Genomic DNA, 22,856 nt, shown 5'->3' on the forward strand with positions numbered 1-22,856 from the left:
TAGCCAGTCAGTTACAGCGTGATTGAGGGTAGAGTGTCGATCTACTCCAAAATACGATCTAGGATGAAGGCCAGACGGTAACGGCGTGATTTTGGGGCGATCATACCTTGAGGGTCTGGAGACTACAATTCAGCATGTGGGGAATGGATCTTGTTCACTTAGTAGAATATCAACAGGAACTAGACAGTAAGGCTCTCTGCGACTTCCTGGTTGGCACTAGTGCTTCTTGACAGGACAGGCTCTGACCTGGGGGACACAGCACAAGGGCAGCTCTGCCCTGAGTACCCCTTCCTCAGACCCTGCCCCGTGCGCTTCTTCCGTTGCCGATTCCATCCGTCTCCTTTCGCTGTAGCAGAAATGAGCTCTGAGCTCAGAGAGCTCCGTTAGTGTTTGCAGCCAATTCTGTGGACCGAGGGTGGGGTGGAGAACTCCGTAACTTGGAAGTGATGTTGTCACAGAAGGTGGTCTCCTGTGGGCCGTGTTCCTTCTCCCATCACAGCCGCTTCACTCTTTTCAAGGACACGTAGGCTTTCTTACTACTGTCAGGGTGTAACAAAGCAATATTCAAGGATGACATTAGTGTCGTGGGCTGGGAAGGAAATTAAACTGAGACTCGTAGAAGAGTTTCCAGGAAAAGAACGAAACATATTTTAGATATTAGTTCCTGCTAATGGGAAGTTGCAAGATCTGATGGAAAAAGCCCGAGAATCTTAGCAAGATAAACAAGAAATAAGCAGAAACTGTGTAGATCAGAACACTGCGGGAATGTGATCTTGCAAAGGAGAAACAATTTGTGATACTGTTCTCTTAGCAAGGCATTTAACTTTGGAGCACAGGGCTGTGAGATCAGAAACACGTGATTATTAGTGCTCGCTGGCTCTTGGGTGAGAAGCCCATTGATTAATTATGATAATAGAGAATTTGTTTATTGATTACCGACTTTAAAAATAAAGCTATCACTAAGCCTGGAGGAGTGAACCATGATTGAGAGCAGAATATAAAGCCTCGGCTTTGATCATGTTCAAGTAAAACTCTGGATGACAGATTTGGGGCATGCGAGGGGAAGGAGTGGTACAAACAAAATGAGGAGTCAAGAAAAGGTGCTGGGAAATTATGTAAGAATGAAGCAGTGAAGACAAGTGACTGCAGAGAAGGGCGCAGAAGCCGGTGTGCTGTTTGCAATGAAGAGCAAAATTGGCTTTACAGTATAAATCAAATACCAATTACAGGTAAATTGCAGTCACTTTGAATGTGAAAGGCGAAAGAGTGAGACTTAAAAAAACGATATCAATGATCTCTGTGAGTGGATGGTTTGCTGAATATATTGGACATTAAGGAGTGCTAATCTTGGGCCTAGTGCAGTAGCCTAGTGGCTGAAGTTCTCTCCTAGCATGTGCCAGGATCCCATATGGGTGCGGGTTCATGCACCCTGACTGCTTCCTGCTTGTGACCTGGGAAAGCAGTCGAGGACAGCCCTAAGCCTTGGGACCCTGCACCCACTTGGGAGACACAGAGGAAGCTCCTGGTTCCTGGCTTCGGATCGTCTCAGCCAGTGGATGGAGGGGCTTTCTCACTGTCTTTCCTTCTCTCTGTAAATCTGTCCTCCCAATAAAAATAAATACATCTTTTAAAAAATATTTGAAATAAGTACTAATCTTAAAGTCAAAGGTTGATGTGCTTAATTACAGTAAAACTAAGAATATTTTTAAAAATTGCAATTACAGTAACACTAAGAATATTTTTAAAAATTGATAAAAAGGCAAGCCACAGGTATATTTTAAATGTAGATTTAATTCACAAAGAGCCCATGACCAAAACTCAGAGGCAGTGTCAGCCACGGCCTGGTTCCAGTCCCAGCTACTCTGCTCCAAGCCAGCTAGTCGCTCCTTTGCAGCCTGGGAGGCAGCAAGCATGACCGCAGTGCTTGGTTCTGTCTCCCACGAGGGAGAGCCAGCTGGAGTCCCAGGTCCCCAGCTGTCTTCTGGCCCCGCCCCAGCTGTCGTCTGGCCCCGCCCTGGCTAGCGTCATGCCCCGCCCTGGTTGGCGTGCCCCGCCCCGGCTGTCTTCTGGCCCCGCCCCGGCTTTCGTCTGACCCCCCTCCCGCACTGGCTGCCTTCTGACCCCACCCCGGCTGTCATCTGGCCCCCCCCCCCCCCCCCCGCTGTTGTCTGGCCCCGCCCTGGCTGTTGTCTGGCCCCGCCCCGGCTGTCTTCTGGCCCCACCCTGGCTGTCGTCTGGCCCCGCCCTGGCTGTCATCTGGCCCCGCCCTGGCTGTCCTGGATGGACATCTATAGAGTGAAATAAGAAGTGGAAGATCTCTAGTTAACGTGTCTTTTTCTCTGCCTTTCAAATAAAAAGGAAAAAAAAAAGCCTACTATTTTTTTAAAAATTGAGTTTTACTTGAAGAAATTAGAGGGAGAGCTCACTCATCTGCCGGTTCACTCTTCAGATGGCTGCTATGGACTGGAGCTGGGAGCTGTCAGGTCTCCCATGTGGGTACAGCTACTGAAGAACTTAGGTCACCCTCCACTGCTTTTCCAGGTCAAAAGCAGGGACCTGGATCAGCAGTGGAGTAGCTGGGACATATGGGATACTATTAGCTCGCTGTGCCACCATGCCAGCCCCTGTTCGCTGTGCATTCTTTAAAAAAGGAAGCAGGATTTTCCTGGAGAAAAAATAGGCATTTTCATTTCAGCAGAACTTCATTACAACAAACCAACCAACCAAACAAAAACAAAACCAAGCCCCCCCCCCAAAAAAAAAACTTTAAAAATGATAGTGAGAAATAGGAAAAGTTTGGAAAGTTTTCAATTTTGAAAATTAAATTTTTACCATACTAAGTTAACTTCCACAACACAACGGCTTAAACTCTGAAACTTTTGGACAGCATTGTCATAAAATTTTTGATAGCATCATACATTTTTTTTTTAAAGGAGGAAAAACTTTTTGTGTCAACTCAGTAGTTCTTTTTCACATTTGAGCCAATATAGAAAAATAAACATGAGTGATTCCTCTGACGGATCTGTTGTCCCAAGGCAGTTAAGTAGAAGATCAATCAATAATTGTAAATCAAAGCAGGTTTATCTTTATACTTTAGTGTGTACTTTTAACTTCTCTTTAGGGAAAGGTGTTGAGACATCTGGATTCCTTTCATGTTAGAAGTTGGGACTACGGTTTCCTTTTGGCTGTTAGCTGCTCATAATGTGTCGGTGCTTTTCTGCGTCGACAGTGAACGCTATAAGTGGCACGCAGGGGCAGGAGCCACCCAGCTTCCCACGTGGGCTTCCGGCAGCTCACACTGTCTCTAGTCGTGATGTGTCTCGGAGGGCTCACCTCGGTCCTTGTTCGCATTCAGTCCACCTTCTGGAAGGATGGGCACTGCCGTCCTGTGTTAGAAACGCTGAGCAGGTCTTGTGTGGGATTTGGAAAACCACTAGTTGCAGGGCATAAAGGTCAGCCAATCTGTTTTGAAAACCGAGTTGACACGTGAGCAACTGCAAGGCCCCGAGTTCAACACAGCACGGTGTGCCCTGCTCCCAGGGCGGTTCTGAGCCACCTGCTCTGCTTGCAGCCCTGCTCAGGGTACATGGTGAGCTCTCTGCGCAGCAGGACTAGTGCTACCTAGCACGGCGAGGGAAAGGACAGCTTGCTCTTGGTTGACAAAATATGTGCCTCTTGTGTAGTGATGAGATGTTTTGCAAAGTCTTGAGCAATTATTGAAAATGCCAGTGTGTTTATGTGTGTGTGTATGGCGGGGGAGGGGGTTGTGTGGCATTCCCGTGCCTGCACTTCTTGTGAAATGTGCTGCTCTCATGTTCTTTTTTCTGTTGTTGTTGTTTTTAAGTTTTATTTATTTTACTTGAAAGTCAGAGTTACATAGGTGTGTGTGTGTGTGTGTGTGTGTAAGAGAGAGATTGCTTTTACATTTACTGGTTAGTTCCCCAAATGTCTGCAAGGGCCAGAGCTGTGTCATTCCAAAGCCAGGAGCCTGGAGCTCCCACGTGGGTTCAGAGGTCAGTGCTTGACGTAGTCCTCCGCTTCTGCAGGTGCTTCTGCAGGGAGCTGGGTCAGAGGTGGAGTATCTGGGGTTTGAACAGGTAGCCGTGTGGGATGCTGGCACTGCAAGGCAGTGGCTTTACCCATTATGCCCCAGTGCTAGTCCCTAAATATTCATGGTCTAGGAAGCTATGTGTGTCTTCTTTTAAAAAAAGATTTATTTATTTTTTATTGGGAAATATACAGAGAGATATGCAGGGAAAATACACAGATATACAGAGAGTAGGAGAGACAGAGAGGAAGATCTTCCATTTGCTGAATCACTCCCCAAGTGGCTGTAACAGCCGGAGCTGAGCTGAGCCGAAGCCAAGGAGCCTGGAGCCTCTTTGGGGTCTCCCCCTCTGGTGCAGGGACCCAAGGCTTTGGGCATCCTCGACTGCCTTCCAAGGCCACAAGCAGGGAGCTGGATAGGAAGCAGGGCAGCCAGGATTAGGGGATCCTGGTGTGTTCAAGTCGAGGACTTTAGCCACTAGGCTATCGTACCAGGCCCTCGAAGATATTTTGAATGTGCGTCTTTGTAGGAACTGGATTTCTGTGTGGCCAAAAGGAGGAAATAGCTTTTGAAATAGTTTTTCCTCAGAGGTTATGTGTCCTGTTAGTGGGTATGTTTTAGTCACTGTTTATCTTCCTTGTGTTTGAAAGTCAAGAGCGGGATCAGAGAGGCATTTCACCCCCACTGTGTTCTGCACATGTCCACAGCAGCCAGGGCAGAGCGCGGCCAGGTCAGCAGCCAGAGGCTCACTCTGCCGGTCTGCACGTCTGCCCACCGCCTGCTGAGGGCGATAAAGTGCCCACCGCCTGCTGAGGGCGAGCAGCGGGGAGCTGGGTCGGGGCAGCCCACGAAGCACATACACCATGACGTGCGTCTAAGCTGCGTCTAGATAATAGCATGTATTTGTTTACTGGATAGATGGAACTAGAGAGAGAGAGAGAGAGAGAGAGATTGAGTGAGACAGGGAGAGAGGTCTTCTCTGCACTGGCTCACTCCCCAAAGGGCCACAATGGCTGAAGCTATGGCCAGTCTGGAGCCAGGAGCCAGAAGCTTCTTCTGGGTCCCCCATGTGAGTACAGCAGCTGGCCTCTGCTGCTTTCCCAGGTGCATTAGCAGGGAGCTGAGTCAGAAGTGTGATGGCCAGGACATGAACTGGCACTCATGGGATGGCAGCTCTGTGGGTGGCTGCCTAACCCACTACACCACAGCGCTGGCCCCTAGGAAGCTCCATGTTAGCTGCTGCAGCGAACACTTGCTCCGGAGGGTATCTTTCATCTGTGAGCTGCTATCAAAGCGGCCTTTCTGTTCCTGTATTCCTGTACCTCACAGCACCGCAGAACCTGCATGCTTAAAGAAATAATTGTTACATGGCTTTTAAGTGGGTACTTTCAAACATGTTGTCTTTGAAACAAAGGAAACCAGTTCTGGATCCTAAAATTACTCTTTGAAAATCAAGTTCCCGAAGCCTTTGAATGATTGAATTTCCAGATTGCGCATGTAGCCCCCCGCTTGCGGGGTCACCATGAGCTCCAGAACTGTGCCTGGAGCCTGCCTCGGTGGAACCTGTGATTGTAATGGCAAATAGCGTTAATGTAGAGTTCAACCAAATGTTAAACTACTCTAGGAGTAGGCTAGCTTATGAGGTTACCTCTTTCTAGAAACTTACACGCCAGAAGGAAGTGGTAGAAAAATCCAACAACTTTCAGTTTCTCAAGAAATTTGTTTTTTTAAAACTGTGCTCAACTACATAATTCTTTTAAGAGCTCATGGCCCAGATGTACTCATGAGCAGGGGTAACAATGGAAATGGGGTTCAAGCTTGGGACAGTGACAGTCACTCCCCTAAAAATACAGGATTACAGAAGGAAAAATGACATGGGTTCACTTGAGCGTCTTGGCCAAGGAGGGTAGCTGCAGTGTCAAGGCACTGCGTGGCTCTCCCGCTGACTGCGGCTGGCTGCGCCCGAGCCGGCTCACACAAAAGCACTGCTGTCTCACTTCCCCAGAAAGGAGTCACAGCTTTCTTTGAAACATTGTTTTGTTCTTCAAGAACTCATTATTTGATTCACATTCTAAAGCAAATGATTCAAACCCAAGTCTGTCTTAGCAGGAAAAGAAAATTGTACATATGTGTACACATACAGAAACGTATGAATTTACACTGCCATTACTCTTCTTTTGTTATAGTCAGTTATTTCCCCTAGATTCAGATTCCTTCAGCCAGTAGAGAATCTGAAAATCAATTTTGTTTTCACTGATTGGAAAGCAAGGACTTTGGTTGGGAATGAATACTCTAGTTTTAAGAGACTCTCTGCCTTACCCCAAACTTGTGCATGTATTTAGCTGAATTGCTATTTTAGGTGCTATTAGGATTTGTAGCAGTCACTTTCCATTCACTGAGCATCCTCTATTACATTAGGTGTCTAAAATTGCCATTTCTTGGAGGGTGATGTGGGGTCAGATTGAGAAAACCAAAACTGAGGAAAAAGAGAAATTAATGATGAGTATCCTAAGTATTTACGGGGACTCAGCGTATGCAAAGCAAAGACTTCGTCACGTGGGCTCCACCTTGTCCTTCCTAGTTGTGAACAGTGTTTTATGTGGTGCCCGATTTCTTTTTCTTTTTTATAAAAAGACATTTATTTTTCAATGATTGTCACTTAAGTGAGGGGATACCCATGTAGATCTCTGGGTGGGATGGGGAGCGGGAGAGAGACCCTACCTCTCCCAGTGACTGCAGGGGTGGAGGGAGGGGAGAGCTTGCAACACTTCTTGGCAGATCACATCAGTGTGAGGAGACAGAGATGATCCCTTGATTCCATCCCAGGAATTCTGAGTGGGCAAGAGTGTCCTGAGGCTGTGACTTGAGTGGTCCTGGTGGTTCCGAAGCAGTGTTGGCTTCATGGCACCACGCGTGAGGTGGTACTTCCCACACTTTCCGGTGTCTGTGTCTATTTTGGAATGCTCGGTGGAGAATGTGGCCTGTTGTGTCATTCAACTTGCTCTTCTTTCCATGCTTCGGTGAGGCACTCGAGGTTTTCTGTTGAATCGGAGAGTGGCTGTCCTGTCTTTCCTGTGCAGCCCAGGATGTTGTCTTTCCTTATATGGGGTCAGCAACAGGGGTGGCCCGGTCCCACAGTTTGGGCTTTGAGGTCAGACCACATGTCCCTGAGGTGTTCCCTGAGGTTGGAGATCAGGCCTAAGAGACCCATCGGCTGACCACCTAAGAGTCGGTCCCCAGTCCCCAATCGCACATGACCAGTGCGATGATAAAAAAGTCTTTTCAATAAGCATGTCTGCAGTCTACCTGCAATTACTTTCAGCAAGAAAGCAAAGAAGGGCCGGGGCAAGAAATCCGGAGTAATTTACAAAGCATGCTTCTCGTTTTATAGACAGACCTTACCAAAGGAAGTAATGAGTACAAAGTAACCATTCTGCCAACCAATGATTACAACTACACTGATAAGCTTAATGGTGTTTGCTATGTAACAACTCTTCTTCCTGGAAAATTTCCTTTACCTCATATAGATAAATCATTTACTTCCAGAAAATAGCACTTTTACTATAGACTCTGCTCAGACCCTGCTGTTAAATTCCGCTAGCCACTTTGGGTCAGAGGTTATGGGCACATGACTGGAGGGACAACAAAACTCTTTTTTTTTTTTTAAAGATTTATTTATTTTTTTATTGGAAAGGTGGATATATAGAGAGGAGAGACAGAGAGGAAGATCTTCCGTCCGATGATTCACTCCCTAAGTGAGCGCAACGGGCCGATGCGATCCGAAGCCAGGAGCCTCTTCCGGGTCTCCCACGTGGGTGCAGGGTCCCAAAGCCTTGGACCGTCCTCGACTGCTTTCCCGGGCCACAAGCAGGGAGCTGGATGGGAAGAGGGGCCGCCGGGATTAGAACCGGTGCCCATATGGGATCCTGGGCGTGCAAGGCGAGGACCTTGACCACTGCGCCACCACGCCGGGCCCAAGGACAACAAAACTCTAAAAGAACACCGAGGGATAGATGTGGGATGTAGTGGTTAGAATGCACTGGGGACACCTGCCTCCTTTGTCCGAGTTCCTGGGTTCCAGTTCTGAGTCTCCTCCTGCTTCCGGCTTCCTGCCGATGCGCACTCTGCATGGCACCTGCCACCCACATGGGAGATCTACAGTGAATTCCCAGATCCTGATTTTGTCCTGCCCCAGTCCTGGCTGTTACTGGCTTCTAGGAGGTTGAATTAGCAGATGGATTACCTGTGTGCCTGCCTAACATTTGTTTTTCTGCTTTTCAAATAAATAAACATGTGTAAAGGCGAGTGTCCTAGGTGCTCTACCCACTGTCTTCATATTTCTGAACTTGAGTGTCGTGGGACGATAACAGCCTTCACCTTGGCATTTTCTTCCCCATTGTCTCCCTGGAATATAAAGAGGCCTTCCCACTGCAAGCCATCCTGACAGAGAAATAGTGTTGTTCATTAGTCTTGTCTTCTCCTCAAGAGATATATCCCAGGATTATGAAATCTATCAGACACTGTCAATGCTGTGTGTTTAGTTTACTGTAGTACATACCTATGTACCCATGACAAAGTTCACACATTAGAAAAACATGTAGGGTCCTGGGGGCCCCGCTTCCCACCCAGCTCCCTGCCTGTGGCCTGGGAAAGCAGTTGAGGATGACTCAAAGCCTTGGGACCCCGCACCTGCATGGGAGACTCAGAAAAATCTCCTGGCTCCTGGCTTTGGATTGGTTCAGCTCTTGCTGTTGTAGCCAGTTGGGGAGTGAACCATCGGACGGAAGATCTTCCTCTCTGTCTCTCCTCCTCTCTGTATATCTGGCTTTCCAATAAAAATAAATAAATAAATCTTTTAAAAAAAAAGATACTATCATAAAATGATGCCGTTAAGAGATCCATTTCTTAATGCCCAAACATGTGAATATGTTACCTTATTTGGAAATGGGGAATAAAGATTCATATTCGTGTATTTTATTTTGTTTTAAAGATTTATTTATTTTTATTGGAAAGTGAGATATACAGAGAGGAGGAGAGACAGAGAGAAAGATCTTCCGTCTGTTGGTTCGCTCCCCAAGTGGCCGCAATGGCCAGTGGTGAGCCAATCTGAAGGCAGGGAGTCTGGAGCCTCTTCTGGTTCTCCCACATGGTTGCAGGGTCCCAAGGTCCCAAGGCTTTAGGGCATCTGCAACTTCTTTCCCAGGCCACAGGCAGGGAGCTGAATGGGAAGTGGAGCTGCTGGGATTAAAACCAGTGCCCGTATGGGATCCAGGTGTGTGCAAGGTGAGGACTTTGGCTGCTAGGTTATTGCGCCAGGCCCCTGGGTTACATTAGCCTATTTTAAACTAGATAAAGTATCCTGAATAAGCCAAGTGGATCCAGAATAGTCATAATATTCATTAAATACAGAAGAGGAAGGCAAAAGAGGAAATTGGAATGATAATATATGCTTCAGATTAAATATATCTACTCTTTCCCTGTCCCCCAGCAAAATTCAGATCTAGCAGTCCAGATGTCCAGTGTGGTGGTGTTGGAGACTGGACTTTTGGGAGGTGATTGTGTTAACATGAGCTCTTGAGCATGGAATCCTCATGATGGGGTTTTGTCCTTGGCAGAAGAAACAGTGAAGAGGAACCCATCTGTAACCCAAGCACCGTGTGCCCTCGCCAGAACCCAGCCGTGCTTGCGTTCTCTCTTGGCCTTCCAGCCTCCCAGATGCTAAGGAGGTAAGCCTCTACTGCTGGAGTCATCCCTCTGTAGTGTTTTGCTATGGCAGCCCGAGCTAACTGAGAATGTGGGAAGGACTTGGCCTAACGTTGCTGGCTTTGAAGACCGTGGTAGAAGCCCATGAGCCAAGGTCAGTGGGCTGCATCTAGAGGGTGGAAAATGCAATAGATTGCCCCCTTGGTCCACCAGAACAGAACACAATCCTGTTGACGCCTGGATCTTAGTTCTGCGAGACCCCTTTCATGTTTGTGCTCTAGGATAATCAATTTGTGTTGGCCTTTGCCAATATACAGTATAGCCTTTTATTGCAGCAGCAATAGAATGAACACAAATACTAATAGCTGTATAGACAGGGCAGACCACTGCATATTTTAGCAAGTGCAACAAGGAAGAGAAGGAAGGTGCAGTTATTAAAACTGGAGGTAAAGATGCTGGAAACTTTCTGCTTGCAAATATCTCATTCCGAACTTCAAAGGCTGCAGTCGTTTGTTCTTGCTGATTGAATCAATTCCAGGAGCGTCTCAATGGTATCTATATTTTAGTATCATTGAATAATTTATAAGAAAGAAGTTAAGATTTTATTTGCACCTAATTTCCAAATGGAGATTTCAGAGCAATAAATTGTCTGCTGTGATCCTGAAGCCCTAATTTTTTTTTAAAAAAAGTTCTATCTTAGCCCAGCTCCTAGAAACAAAGAATGCAAGTATATAAAATTCAGGTTTGGGAAATAATAAAATATCTATGCTTCCTGCATGCAAAGACTCTGTTTTTTAAATTTAGCCATTCTGTGAAGTAAAGATTCTGCGTATTTTCCCACCAAGGAAGAGGAGACACCGCGTTGCAAAGGGGAGAGGCTGCACCCGGGCAGGCTGCTTCCTGGGACTGTGCCTGAAATCATTAGTCACTGCCACATAAAGCGGTTTTAAATGGAGGAAGTGTGATTCTTAGGGTTTCAAAACCATGTCTGATTTCAAAATGAAGGCTGATCTGTCTTTTTTGGTTTTAAGTGAGCAAGAAGACCTCACAGGCCGAGGTTAGAAATCGTAAAGCAGGCACTGGCCTGCAGGGGGTTAAGCTGTCCCCTTCCGTGCTGTAATCCCGGGTGGGTGCCAGTTGAGTTCCAGCTGCTGTTTCTCTGATCCAGTTCCCTGTAAACGCACTTTCCTACCAGCAGAAGATGCTCCTTGCATGGCTGCCACCCCCACGGCACACCCAGATGGAGTCCAGCCCTGGCCACTGTGGCCATTTGGACCCGTGCTAGCCGTTGTGGATGTCTAGGAAGTGAGGAAGCAGGTGAGGGTTCTCTCTGTAACTCTGCCTCCTAAATAAATCCATAAATCTTTATAAGTAAATGAATAGATTACTCTTGTCATTAGGCAGCTTAAAATTCATCAATGGCTTCTCACTGACCTTAGACAAAAATCTAAATTCACATTAGAAAAAAGTCTAACTTCATGTGAGCTCTGCCTATGTGCTCAGCTCCATCTAAAATTCACTTTTCTCTGCTATGTTGATCTTCTTTCCATATTCATAATGCACAGGTTTCTAAAATTTTATGGAAATGAATGTTATGAAAAATGTATAATGAATTCCACAAAAAAATTGCACCAAAATAAACTGATGTTGTTATTCCACTTTTCATGGACCTTTTGAAATATATTCAATTTAAGTTCCCTTCCTTTCCAAATATTTGTTAGTGTTAAGAACTCTCCCCTTTCCCTGCCTCCTGTTCGACACGCCTGAACATCTCAGCCTAGATGGTGCTTCTTCCAGGAAGAGTTCTCTGGCCTGGTAGTCTTTCCCTGGCTGGATCGCTTGCTCTGTCATCTCTACCAACTCCCCACTCGTTACGCTGGCATTTGTCTCATCATCAGCTACATGCTCACTTGTTACAGAATCGTGTAAGTTGCAGAATCTTTTTATTTGTAAGGATTTCATTGTATTTGAAAGGCTAAGTTACAGAGAGGGAGGGAAGGAGAGACAGAAAGAAAGAGAAAGACAGAGAGAGAGAGAGGTTTTATACCTGCTGATTCACTCTCCAAATGACCTCAGCAGTCAGGGCTGGCTCAATCTGAAGCCAGGAGCCTGGAGCTTCATTAGGTCTCCTGCTTTGCCAAGCTCATTAGCAGGAACCTGGATGGGAAGTGGGGCAGCTGGGGTTCAAACTGGCACACATGCGGGATACTGGCTCTATAGGTTGGGGCTTAACCCATAATATCACACTGACAGCGAAGGTTATGAGTCTTTTTTTTGTGTGTGTCTGTCACTCTATCTCTAGTCCCAGGCACAAGCTTGTGACAAAGGATTTATACAGTAAAGGGTGTTTTTACAAATGATAAAAATAAAACCAGAGAGCTAATACAATGCGTTCAAGCCCAGCAGATGACCTGTGGCAAATTCTGTCCTTGAATGAGAATCCCACATATGTTAATTCAGACGATAATAGAGATATCCAAAAATACTTTAGAAATTGTCTGTTATGGTCTCAGACTCATCAGAATAAATTCTTGGTATGGTTTTGTCAAGATACCGAGAGGCCATTGCTATGATGTAGTTGCTAGAATGTAAGGAGATGGGTGTCAGTGGAAGGATTTCTGGGGGACTAGCAGTGATGCTATTGCCAGCCAGTGGAGATACAGTTCAATATTTTAGCAACCAGTATAAACCTTGAGGGACAAATCAAAGGAATGTTTGCGTGCACATAATACATGAAACTATTTTCAGAACAGTTTTAAATTAATATGTTTCTACTAAGTATTAACATAAGTATTAGTAGATGAGAGATTTAAACTCAAAAAATGCTGTCATTTTTCATGTGAAAATTCGAACACATTGAAAATTCACCTTTAGTTGGCCCAGATTACTTGTATGCTGCTAGGAATTCATGTGATAGTGAAGGTAGAAACGGCAAAGTGTTTTTCTGCAAGAAACTCAGACCTCAGCCTTGTTGAACACATCTACATAGCATGGCAGCTGCTTGATGGGACGGCAGCTAGACCCGAGTTTAATGAAATGTTTCCCTGTTTGGGGCCTCAGCTTCTTTATTGTAATTAATTTTCAAATGTTTTACGACTCTTAGGGCCACAGCTCTTTCTTTCCAATTTTGGATGTGTGTGATTTTTAATGAACTCGTATGGACATAAGTGACACATTCTCCTTGTCGTGTCATTATAGATTGGTTTTGCAATTCTTCATTCTTTATATATATATTCTTTATATATGTGTATATATGTATATTCATGTATATTCATATCCTTCATGCGACTACTATAGTAATATATCTATATATTTATATTTTTTTGTCATATGGTGGGAAAAATATATTTTCTCCATTTTTCAGCTTGATCAAGTGAACTTACTTTGACCAGTGAGTATTAGCAGATGTGATATAAGTGAAAAATGAATATGTGCTTGTGTAGTCTTGCATACTGGTCCAAGAAGGGTAAAAGGAATGTAACCATAATTTACACTCAGTGCAGAGCCTGGAGCCCAGCCTGGAGTATGCTCAGTGCAGAGCCCAGAATCCTTGGGCCTCACATCAAGACCAAAATGAGAGTGAAAACATAAACAGCTCATGGGTATATTCTGAATTAATTTATGAAAACATGTGACTGTAGCCAGAAGGTAAAATCCACAGCACTCCCAAACTCTGGGAGGCCCCAAGCTTAAAAACACACGTCCAATTGTAACCAATTTTATAGACACATACCACTTAAAGTGACCCAGTTCCCCACTGTTTCACCAGGAACGTCCCTTCCAAGTCGATCATTCTGCCACACAGATCATACATAGCTGATACACTAAATATTCTGAGTTTGAACCTGGGAAGCTTGTAGAATATTAACAAAGCAAAGCACCAGATATCATGATGGATACAATGAAACCCAGTAATCCTAAAAGAAGTGGGCACGGCCGTGCATGGGTTTGCTTTCCTTCTTCTAGCTGTGTAGGAAAGTCTTGAATTGTACTGGCTTTCTCTGAGCGAGCTTAACAAGCGGCTGGATCCACACTGTGAATCTATCAAATGCCAAGGAACCTGGCGGCATTTGAGCAGCGGAGCACATGTATTGGAGCTAACGGGCATCTCAGCTCACAGCTTCCTAAGATACAAAACAGGTTCATTTTGTTTGATCTTATAATGGAAGGACTGGGGAAATCCTAATTGTGGAGGATAAATGCTGTGCCTTAAATAATCTGTGTCAGTTTGTGGCAGGCAGGAACCAGATTAATTTTGGAACACAGCATGGTAGAAAAAAAAATCCATTGATCTTATAGCCCCAAAGACTGCTGACATAACTTTTCTTGGCTTGTAATTCCTTCCCATGCTGGGCGGCAGTAAATAAATGTCAGCCATTTAAGCTTCAGATAAAGTTTATTGCTGACAACCAGGAGTCAGGTTTGGGGGGAAAAGGAATCCACAATCACTAGCCATGCTTCCTGGTGTGTGCTCAAGCTGCTGTGTTCAGGCATCTTTACCAGCCACTGTCATGGGAGCTCCACCCTGAGGTATAAAGAATAGGTCAAATGACAAAACCATCCTTACTTTAATGAATGTCATTGTTGTCAATATTAAAATTCAAAACAAAGAGTTGGTCACTAAAGGACAGTAAGGCCTCAGTGAGAATATACATGGACACGATGTAGAATAAAAATTTAGAAAGGGGGCCTAGCGTGGTAGCCTAGCAGCTAAAGTCCTTGCCTTTCATGTTCCGGGATCCCATATGGGCACTGGTTCATGTCCCGGCAACTCCACTCTTCCCATCCAGTTCCCTGAACCAGCAGTAAGATGTTTTTCTCTGTTTCACCTTCTCCCTATAAATCTACATTTATCATATTTATCAGCTCAGTGACCCGAGAATGGACACTTTATGTAAGACATACTCTGTTCTGTTTTTAAAAATGAGGATAATAATAGGACTTTAATAATCATGAGACATGTTATGAGACTTCAACATGATAACGATCCAGAGGCGTTGAGGCAGGTTTTGGACAAAGTTGGACTTGGATTCAAGTCCCACCCATGCCGCTTCTTGCCAGTGTAACGTTGGTGGTTTTCCTATCCTTCTGTGATTTGGGGTCCTGCATGGTTTAGTGGAGGTGATGCGATTCTCGTTTCATAAACTTGCTGCTGAATGCGTTAATCCTGCCCACACGTGGCGAGCACTTGGTCTGTGCTAGCTGCTGTTGCTCTTACTGTTGGGCTGTTTTGGTTAGTGCTTGCAAAGCTTGCTCTGTTGCCCTCACCACGATCTCGGGGCTCTTCTGTGCCTTCGTTCCACATCTTTCTGATGACAAATCTGAGGGAATGCTGTGCTCTGCCTTCCTGTGGACACCAGCAGCCCTTGGCATGGCAGGCACAGCAGTTGGCACCGATAGCTCTTCTCTGCTGCACAGGGGTTTTGTTTTAGTTAACCACTTGCTCTCCAGCGGGAGAAGGGTCTGCTGTCTCCTGCAGGAGCCGGATGAGAGTCCCCCCCTGGCCACCTCAGCCGGGGGTGAAGGTCTGAAGAATCACTCATGGTCTAGGGATTTTTCCTTCAGAGAAAGTGTCCCGAATTTTCAGTGATTCCAGTTGGAGAGATCTTTGTATCGAATTTTCTGCATCAGCCTCTATCACATGGCTGAAATTTTTCTGTAACGTTCTATTGAGTGTGAGAGGATCCCTGAGAATGCAAGTAGGATGTGAGGATGGGTCAAGATAGAAGGTGTGATTTGGGGGCACAGAATTCTGAGGTTTGGGTTGTTTGAAATAGAGGCTCAGTAAAACATTGGCATTTAATCCAGTAGAAATCCCTCTTGTGCCTCAAAGCCTGTGGGTGGTGTAGGACTGAGTGCATGCCTGCTGCCTGCGTGCTGGCCTGTGCGTGCGTGTGTGCATCAGTCGGTGGGTGAGGGTGACCCCGTGCGCTGGAGTGGGCCGAGCGGCGCGGCCCGGCCACCCCGGCTCCCTCGCGACCCTCAGCTCCCGGTGCCCGTTCCCAGGTCCCGACCTGTGGTGGTGCCCAGCGTGGCTGATTGCTTGCTGCCTGGCTTGCTTGCTCGGCGGGAGTGAGGGTGGCTGTGGGGGAAGGGGTGGTGGTGGGAGAGGTGGTGGGATGGGGAGCGGGGAGCGTCCCCGGGGCCCCAGGTCTCCACGGGGCCCGCCCACCCGCCCTCCGGCCGGGGCTGGGTGTCTGTTACCCCGTGGGTGCGTGCGTGCGTGCGTGTGCCAGCTGCCGGGGCTCCCAGCGCCGTGCCCAGCCGTAGGAGGGCAGGGCGCAGCAGTGTGAGGCGCCCCCTCAAAGCCCGGCCACGAAGGCCATCCCTCCAGCCCTCTCCAGAGGAGGAGGAGGCAGCAGCGCCTCCCCAGCTGCGGGAGGCGGGCAGGAGGAGGAGAATGCGGGGGTGCGGGGTGAGGCACCCTGGCTGCGGGCAGGGCGAGGCGGCCTGGGAAGAGAGCTGGAGTGTCCTGGGGGTCGCTGAAGCAGGAGGTGGGCCGATGTTGGCCTGGCGGTGTGGGCAGGGGCGGCAGCAGGCTGAAGAGCGGCTGTGAGGCGGTGTACTACCCTGAATGCGCCCGATCTCGTCTGATCTGGGAAGCTAAGCAGGGTCGGGCCTGGTTAGTACTTGGATGGGAGACCGCCTGGGAATACCGGGTGCTGTAGGCTTTTGCCCCCAGCCCGTGCCCGCTCCCTCCTTTTCCTGCCTGCCTGCCCGCCCCGCTCGCCCACCCAGCCCCAGCCCACACCCCCGACCAGCTCAGAACCCCGGCACACCACCAGTGCCCGGCCTGCTTGCCCTGCCACCTGCTACCCTGCCTACCTGCTCTGGCCTGCCCAGCTTCCCTTCCCACACGCCTCCCACGCCCCATGCAACCCAGGGGCCCGCCGCCACCGCCGCGTGCAGCGCTGCCCACCCCGAGGCCCCACACACACTAGCCAGCACCCCAGCCCGCCCTACCCTGCACAGCCACCTGCCACACACACACACACACACACACACACACACACAGCCGCCCAGCCAACCTCTTCTGCCAAGCACGCACACACTCACGCACGCCACGCCACCATCTGCCCTCGGCCCGCAGCCTCCCTGGCCACCTGCCCACACCCACACCCACACCCACACCCGGAATCGGGCCCCTCCAGGGCACACAGCGCCCGCAGCCAGCCCCCAACAGCAACAACACCAGCACCACCTCGCCAGCCCAGGCTCGCCACTGCGCAGGGCCCGCCTGCACGCACACTCAGTGGTCCTGTGCCAGGCCTGGGGAGAAACTTGCCTGCACGCCACCTGCCAGAGGCAACCCGAGGGATCCCCTCACCCAACAACCCACCCACCCACCCGGCCGGCAACCCTCCGGTGGGCACCCTCCCCCGGCCCCCGAAGACACACCCCCACCGCAGACACACGCAGCAGTCCCGCCCTGGGTGTAGGGGATGCCCAGGCACCCCACTGTGGCGTGGGCAAACCTGCCCTGTGGACCGAAATCCCTCTTGTGCCTCGAAGCCTGTGGGTGGTGTAGGACTGAGTGCGTGCCTGCTGCCTGCGTGCTGACCTGTGCGTGCGTGTGTGCATCAGTCGGTGGGTGAGGGTGACCCCGTGCGCTGGAGTGTGCCGAGCGGCGCGGCCCGGCCACCCCGGCTCCCTCGCGACCCTCGGCTCCCGGTGCCCGGTCCCAGGTCCCGACCTGTGGTGGTGCCCAGCGTGGCTGATTGCTTGCTGCCTGGCTTGCTTGCTCGGCGGGAGTGAGGGTGGCTGTGGGGGAAGGGGTGGTGGTGGGAGAGGTGGTGGGATGGGGAGCGGGGAGCGTCCCCGGGGCCCCAGGTCTCCACGGGGCCCGCCCACCCGCCCTCCGGCCGGGGCTGGGTGTCTGTTACCCCGTGGGTGCGTGCGTGCGTGCGTGCGTGTGCCAGCTGCCGGGGCTCCCAGCGTCGTGCCCAGCCGTAGGAGGGCAGGGCGCAGCAGTGTGAGGCGCCCCCTCAAAGCCCGGCCACGAAGGCCATCCCTCCAGCCCTCTCCAGAGGAGGAGGAGGCAGCAGCGCCTCCCCAGCTGCGGGAGGCGGGCAGGAGGAGGAGAATGCGGGGGTGCGGGGTGAGGCACCCTGGCTGCGGGCAGGGGGAGGCGGCCTGGGAAGAGAGCTGGAGTGTCCTGGGGGTCGCTGAAGCAGGAGGTGGGCCGGTGTTGGCCTGGCGGTGTGGGCAGGGGCGGCAGCAGGCTGAAGAGCGGCTGTGAGGCGGTGTACCACCCTGAATGCGCCCGATCTCGTCTGATCTGGGAAGCTAAGCAGGGTCGGGCCTGGTTAGTACTTGGATGGGAGACCGCCTGGGAATACCGGGTGCTGTAGGCTTTTGCCCCCAGCCCGTGCCCGCTCCCTCCTTTTCCTGCCTGCCTGCCCGCCCCGCTCGCCCACCCAGCCCCAGCCCACACCCCCGACCAGCTCAGAACCCCTGCACACCACCAGTGCCCGGCCTGCTTGCCCTGCCACCTGCTACCCTGCCTACCTGCTCTGGCCTGCCCAGCTTCCCTTCCCACACGCCTCCCACGCCCCATGCAACCCAGGGGCCCGCCGCCACCGCCGCGTGCAGCGCTGCCCACCCCGAGGCCCCACACACACTAGCCAGCACCCCAGCCCGCCCTACCCTGCACAGCCACCTGCCACACACACACACACACACACACACACACACACACACAGCCGCCCAGCCAACCTCTTCTGCCAAGCACGCACACACTCACGCACGCCACGCCACCATCTGTCCTCGGCCCGCAGCCTCCCTGGCCACCTGCCCGCACCCACACCCCACCCCCACCCGGAATCGGGCCCCTCCAGGGCACACAGCGCCCGCAGCCAGCCCCCAACAGCAACAACACCAGCACCACCTCGCCAGCCCAGGCTCGCCACTGCGCAGGGCCCGCCTGCACGCACACTCAGTGGTCCTGTGCCAGGCCTGGGGAGAAACTTGCCTGCACGCCACCTGCCAGAGGCAACCCGAGGGATCCCCTCACCCACCAACCCACCCACCCACCCGGCCGGCAACCCTCCGGTGGGCACCCTCCCCCGGCCCCCGAAGACACACCCCCACCGCAGACACACGCAGCAGTCCCGCCCTGGGTGTAGGGGATGCCCAGGCACCCCACTGTGGCGTGGGCAAACCTGCCCTGTGGACCGAAATCCCTCTTGTGCCTCGAAGCCTGTGGGTGGTGTAGGACTGAGTGCGTGCCTGCTGCCTGCGTGCTGACCTGTGCGTGCGTGTGTGCATCAGTCGGTGGGTGAGGGTGACCCCGTGCGCTGGAGTGTGCCGAGCGGCGCGGCCCGGCCACCCCGGCTCCCTCGCGACCCTCGGCTCCCGGTGCCCGGTCCCAGGTCCCGACCTGTGGTGGTGCCCAGCGTGGCTGATTGCTTGCTGCCTGGCTTGCTTGCTCGGCGGGAGTGAGGGTGGCTGTGGGGGAAGGGGTGGTGGTGGGAGAGGTGGTGGGATGGGGAGCGGGGAGCGTCCCCGGGGCCCCAGGTCTCCACGGGGCCCGCCCACCCGCCCTCCGGCCGGGGCTGGGTGTCTGTTACCCCGTGGGTGCGTGCGTGCGTGCGTGCGTGTGCCAGCTGCCGGGGCTCCCAGCGTCGTGCCCAGCCGTAGGAGGGCAGGGCGCAGCAGTGTGAGGCGCCCCCTCAAAGCCCGGCCACGAAGGCCATCCCTCCAGCCCTCTCCAGAGGAGGAGGAGGCAGCAGCGCCTCCCCAGCTGCGGGAGGCGGGCAGGAGGAGGAGAATGCGGGGGTGCGGGGTGAGGCACCCTGGCTGCGGGCAGGGGGAGGCGGCCTGGGAAGAGAGCTGGAGTGTCCTGGGGGTCGCTGAAGCAGGAGGTGGGCCGGTGTTGGCCTGGCGGTGTGGGCAGGGGCGGCAGCAGGCTGAAGAGCGGCTGTGAGGCGGTGTACCACCCTGAATGCGCCCGATCTCGTCTGATCTGGGAAGCTAAGCAGGGTCGGGCCTGGTTAGTACTTGGATGGGAGACCGCCTGGGAATACCGGGTGCTGTAGGCTTTTGCCCCCAGCCCGTGCCCGCTCCCTCCTTTTCCTGCCTGCCTGCCCGCCCCGCTCGCCCACCCAGCCCCAGCCCACACCCCCGACCAGCTCAGAACCCCGGCACACCACCAGTGCCCGGCCTGCTTGCCCTGCCACCTGCTACCCTGCCTACCTGCTCTGGCCTGCCCAGCTTCCCTTCCCACACGCCTCCCACGCCCCATGCAACCCAGGGGCCCGCCGCCACCGCCGCGTGCAGCGCTGCCCACCCCGAGGCCCCACACACACTAGCCAGCACCCCAGCCCGCCCTACCCTGCACAGCCACCTGCCACACACACACACACACACACACACACACACACAGCCGCCCAGCCAACCTCTTCTGCCAAGCACGCACACACTCACGCACGCCACGCCACCATCTGCCCTCGGCCCGCAGCCTCCCTGGCCACCTGCCCACACCCACACCCACACCCACCCGGAATCGGGCCCCTCCAGGGCACACAGCGCCCGCAGCCAGCCCCCAACAGCAACAACACCAGCACCACCTCGCCAGCCCAGGCTCGCCACTGCGCAGGGCCCGCCTGCACGCACACTCAGTGGTCCTGTGCCAGGCCTGGGGAGAAACTTGCCTGCACGCCACCTGCCAGAGGCAACCCGAGGGATCCCCTCACCCAACAACCCACCCACCCACCCGGCCGGCAACCCTCCGGTGGGCACCCTCCCCCGGCCCCCGAAGACACACCCCCACCGCAGACACACGCAGCAGTCCCGCCCTGGGTGTAGGGGATGCCCAGGCACCCCACTGTGGCGTGGGCAAACCTGCCCTGTGGACCGAAATCCCTCTTGTGCCTCGAAGCCTGTGGGTGGTGTAGGACTGAGTGCGTGCCTGCTGCCTGCGTGCTGACCTGTGCGTGCGTGTGTGCATCAGTCGGTGGGTGAGGGTGACCCCGTGCGCTGGAGTGTGCCGAGCGGCGCGGCCCGGCCACCCCGGCTCCCTCGCGACCCTCGGCTCCCGGTGCCCGGTCCCAGGTCCCGACCTGTGGTGGTGCCCAGCGTGGCTGATTGCTTGCTGCCTGGCTTGCTTGCTCGGCGGGAGTGAGGGTGGCTGTGGGGGAAGGGGTGGTGGTGGGAGAGGTGGTGGGATGGGGAGCGGGGAGCGTCCCCGGGGCCCCAGGTCTCCACGGGGCCCGCCCACCCGCCCTCCGGCCGGGGCTGGGTGTCTGTTACCCCGTGGGTGCGTGCGTGCGTGCGTGCGTGTGCCAGCTGCCGGGGCTCCCAGCGTCGTGCCCAGCCGTAGGAGGGCAGGGCGCAGCAGTGTGAGGCGCCCCCTCAAAGCCCGGCCACGAAGGCCATCCCTCCAGCCCTCTCCAGAGGAGGAGGAGGCAGCAGCGCCTCCCCAGCTGCGGGAGGCGGGCAGGAGGAGGAGAATGCGGGGGTGCGGGGTGAGGCACCCTGGCTGCGGGCAGGGGGAGGCGGCCTGGGAAGAGAGCTGGAGTGTCCTGGGGGTCGCTGAAGCAGGAGGTGGGCCGGTGTTGGCCTGGCGGTGTGGGCAGGGGCGGCAGCAGGCTGAAGAGCGGCTGTGAGGCGGTGTACCACCCTGAATGCGCCCGATCTCGTCTGATCTGGGAAGCTAAGCAGGGTCGGGCCTGGTTAGTACTTGGATGGGAGACCGCCTGGGAATACCGGGTGCTGTAGGCTTTTGCCCCCAGCCCGTGCCCGCTCCCTCCTTTTCCTGCCTGCCTGCCCGCCCCGCTCGCCCACCCAGCCCCAGCCCACACCCCCGACCAGCTCAGAACCCCGGCACACCACCAGTGCCCGGCCTGCTTGCCCTGCCACCTGCTACCCTGCCTACCTGCTCTGGCCTGCCCAGCTTCCCTTCCCACACGCCTCCCACGCCCCATGCAACCCAGGGGCCCGCCGCCACCGCCGCGTGCAGCGCTGCCCACCCCGAGGCCCCACACACACTAGCCAGCACCCCAGCCCGCCCTACCCTGCACAGCCACCTGCCACACACACACACACACACACACACACACACAGCCGCCCAGCCAACCTCTTCTGCCAAGCACGCACACACTCACGCACGCCACGCCACCATCTGCCCTCGGCCCGCAGCCTCCCTGGCCACCTGCCCACACCCACACCCCACCCCCACCCGGAATCGGGCCCCTCCAGGGCACACAGCGCCCGCAGCCAGCCCCCAACAGCAACAACACCAGCACCACCTCGCCAGCCCAGGCTCGCCACTGCGCAGGGCCCGCCTGCACGCACACTCAGTGGTCCTGTGCCAGGCCTGGGGAGAAACTTGCCTGCACGCCACCTGCCAGAGGCAACCCGAGGGATCCCCTCACCCACCAACCCACCCACCCACCCGGCCGGCAACCCTCCGGTGGGCACCCTCCCCCGGCCCCCGAAGACACACCCCCACCGCAGACACACGCAGCAGTCCCGCCCTGGGTGTAGGGGATGCCCAGGCACCCCACTGTGGCGTGGGCAAACCTGCCCTGTGGACCGAAATCCCTCTTGTGCCTCGAAGCCTGTGGGTGGTGTAGGACTGAGTGCGTGCCTGCTGCCTGCGTGCTGGCCTGTGCGTGCGTGTGTGCATCAGTCGGTGGGTGAGGGTGACCCCGTGCGCTGGAGTGTGCCGAGCGGCGCGGCCCGGCCACCCCGGCTCCCTCGCGACCCTCGGCTCCCGGTGCCCGGTCCCAGGTCCCGACCTGTGGTGGTGCCCAGCGTGGCTGATTGCTTGCTGCCTGGCTTGCTTGCTCGGCGGGAGTGAGGGTGGCTGTGGGGGAAGGGGTGGTGGTGGGAGAGGTGGTGGGATGGGGAGCGGGGAGCGTCCCCGGGGCCCCAGGTCTCCACGGGGCCCGCCCACCCGCCCTCCGGCCGGGGCTGGGTGTCTGTTACCCCGTGGGTGCGTGCGTGCGTGCGTGCGTGTGCCAGCTGCCGGGGCTCCCAGCGTCGTGCCCAGCCGTAGGAGGGCAGGGCGCAGCAGTGTGAGGCGCCCCCTCAAAGCCCGGCCACGAAGGCCATCCCTCCAGCCCTCTCCAGAGGAGGAGGAGGCAGCAGCGCCTCCCCAGCT

General features: G+C 53.6%; 4 pseudogenes; all 4 read left to right on the plus strand.

The window, feature by feature from the left end:
- The first annotated feature begins 16,307 nt into the window (after window positions 1-16,307).
- LOC121155741 lies at window positions 16,308-16,422 on the plus strand (annotated as a pseudogene).
- Window positions 16,423-17,990: 1,568 nt separating this feature from the next.
- On the plus strand, window positions 17,991-18,105 carry LOC121155744 (annotated as a pseudogene).
- A 1,571-nt stretch (window positions 18,106-19,676) lies between these two features.
- LOC121155745 lies at window positions 19,677-19,791 on the plus strand (annotated as a pseudogene).
- A 1,566-nt stretch (window positions 19,792-21,357) lies between these two features.
- On the plus strand, window positions 21,358-21,472 carry LOC121155746 (annotated as a pseudogene).
- Window positions 21,473-22,856: the final 1,384 nt, after the last annotated feature.

Source organism: Ochotona curzoniae, unplaced genomic scaffold (assembly GCF_017591425.1).
Source record: "Ochotona curzoniae isolate NIBS_2020 unplaced genomic scaffold, NIBS_Ocur_1.0 contig_3053, whole genome shotgun sequence".
NCBI classification, from domain to species: domain Eukaryota; kingdom Metazoa; phylum Chordata; class Mammalia; order Lagomorpha; family Ochotonidae; genus Ochotona; species Ochotona curzoniae.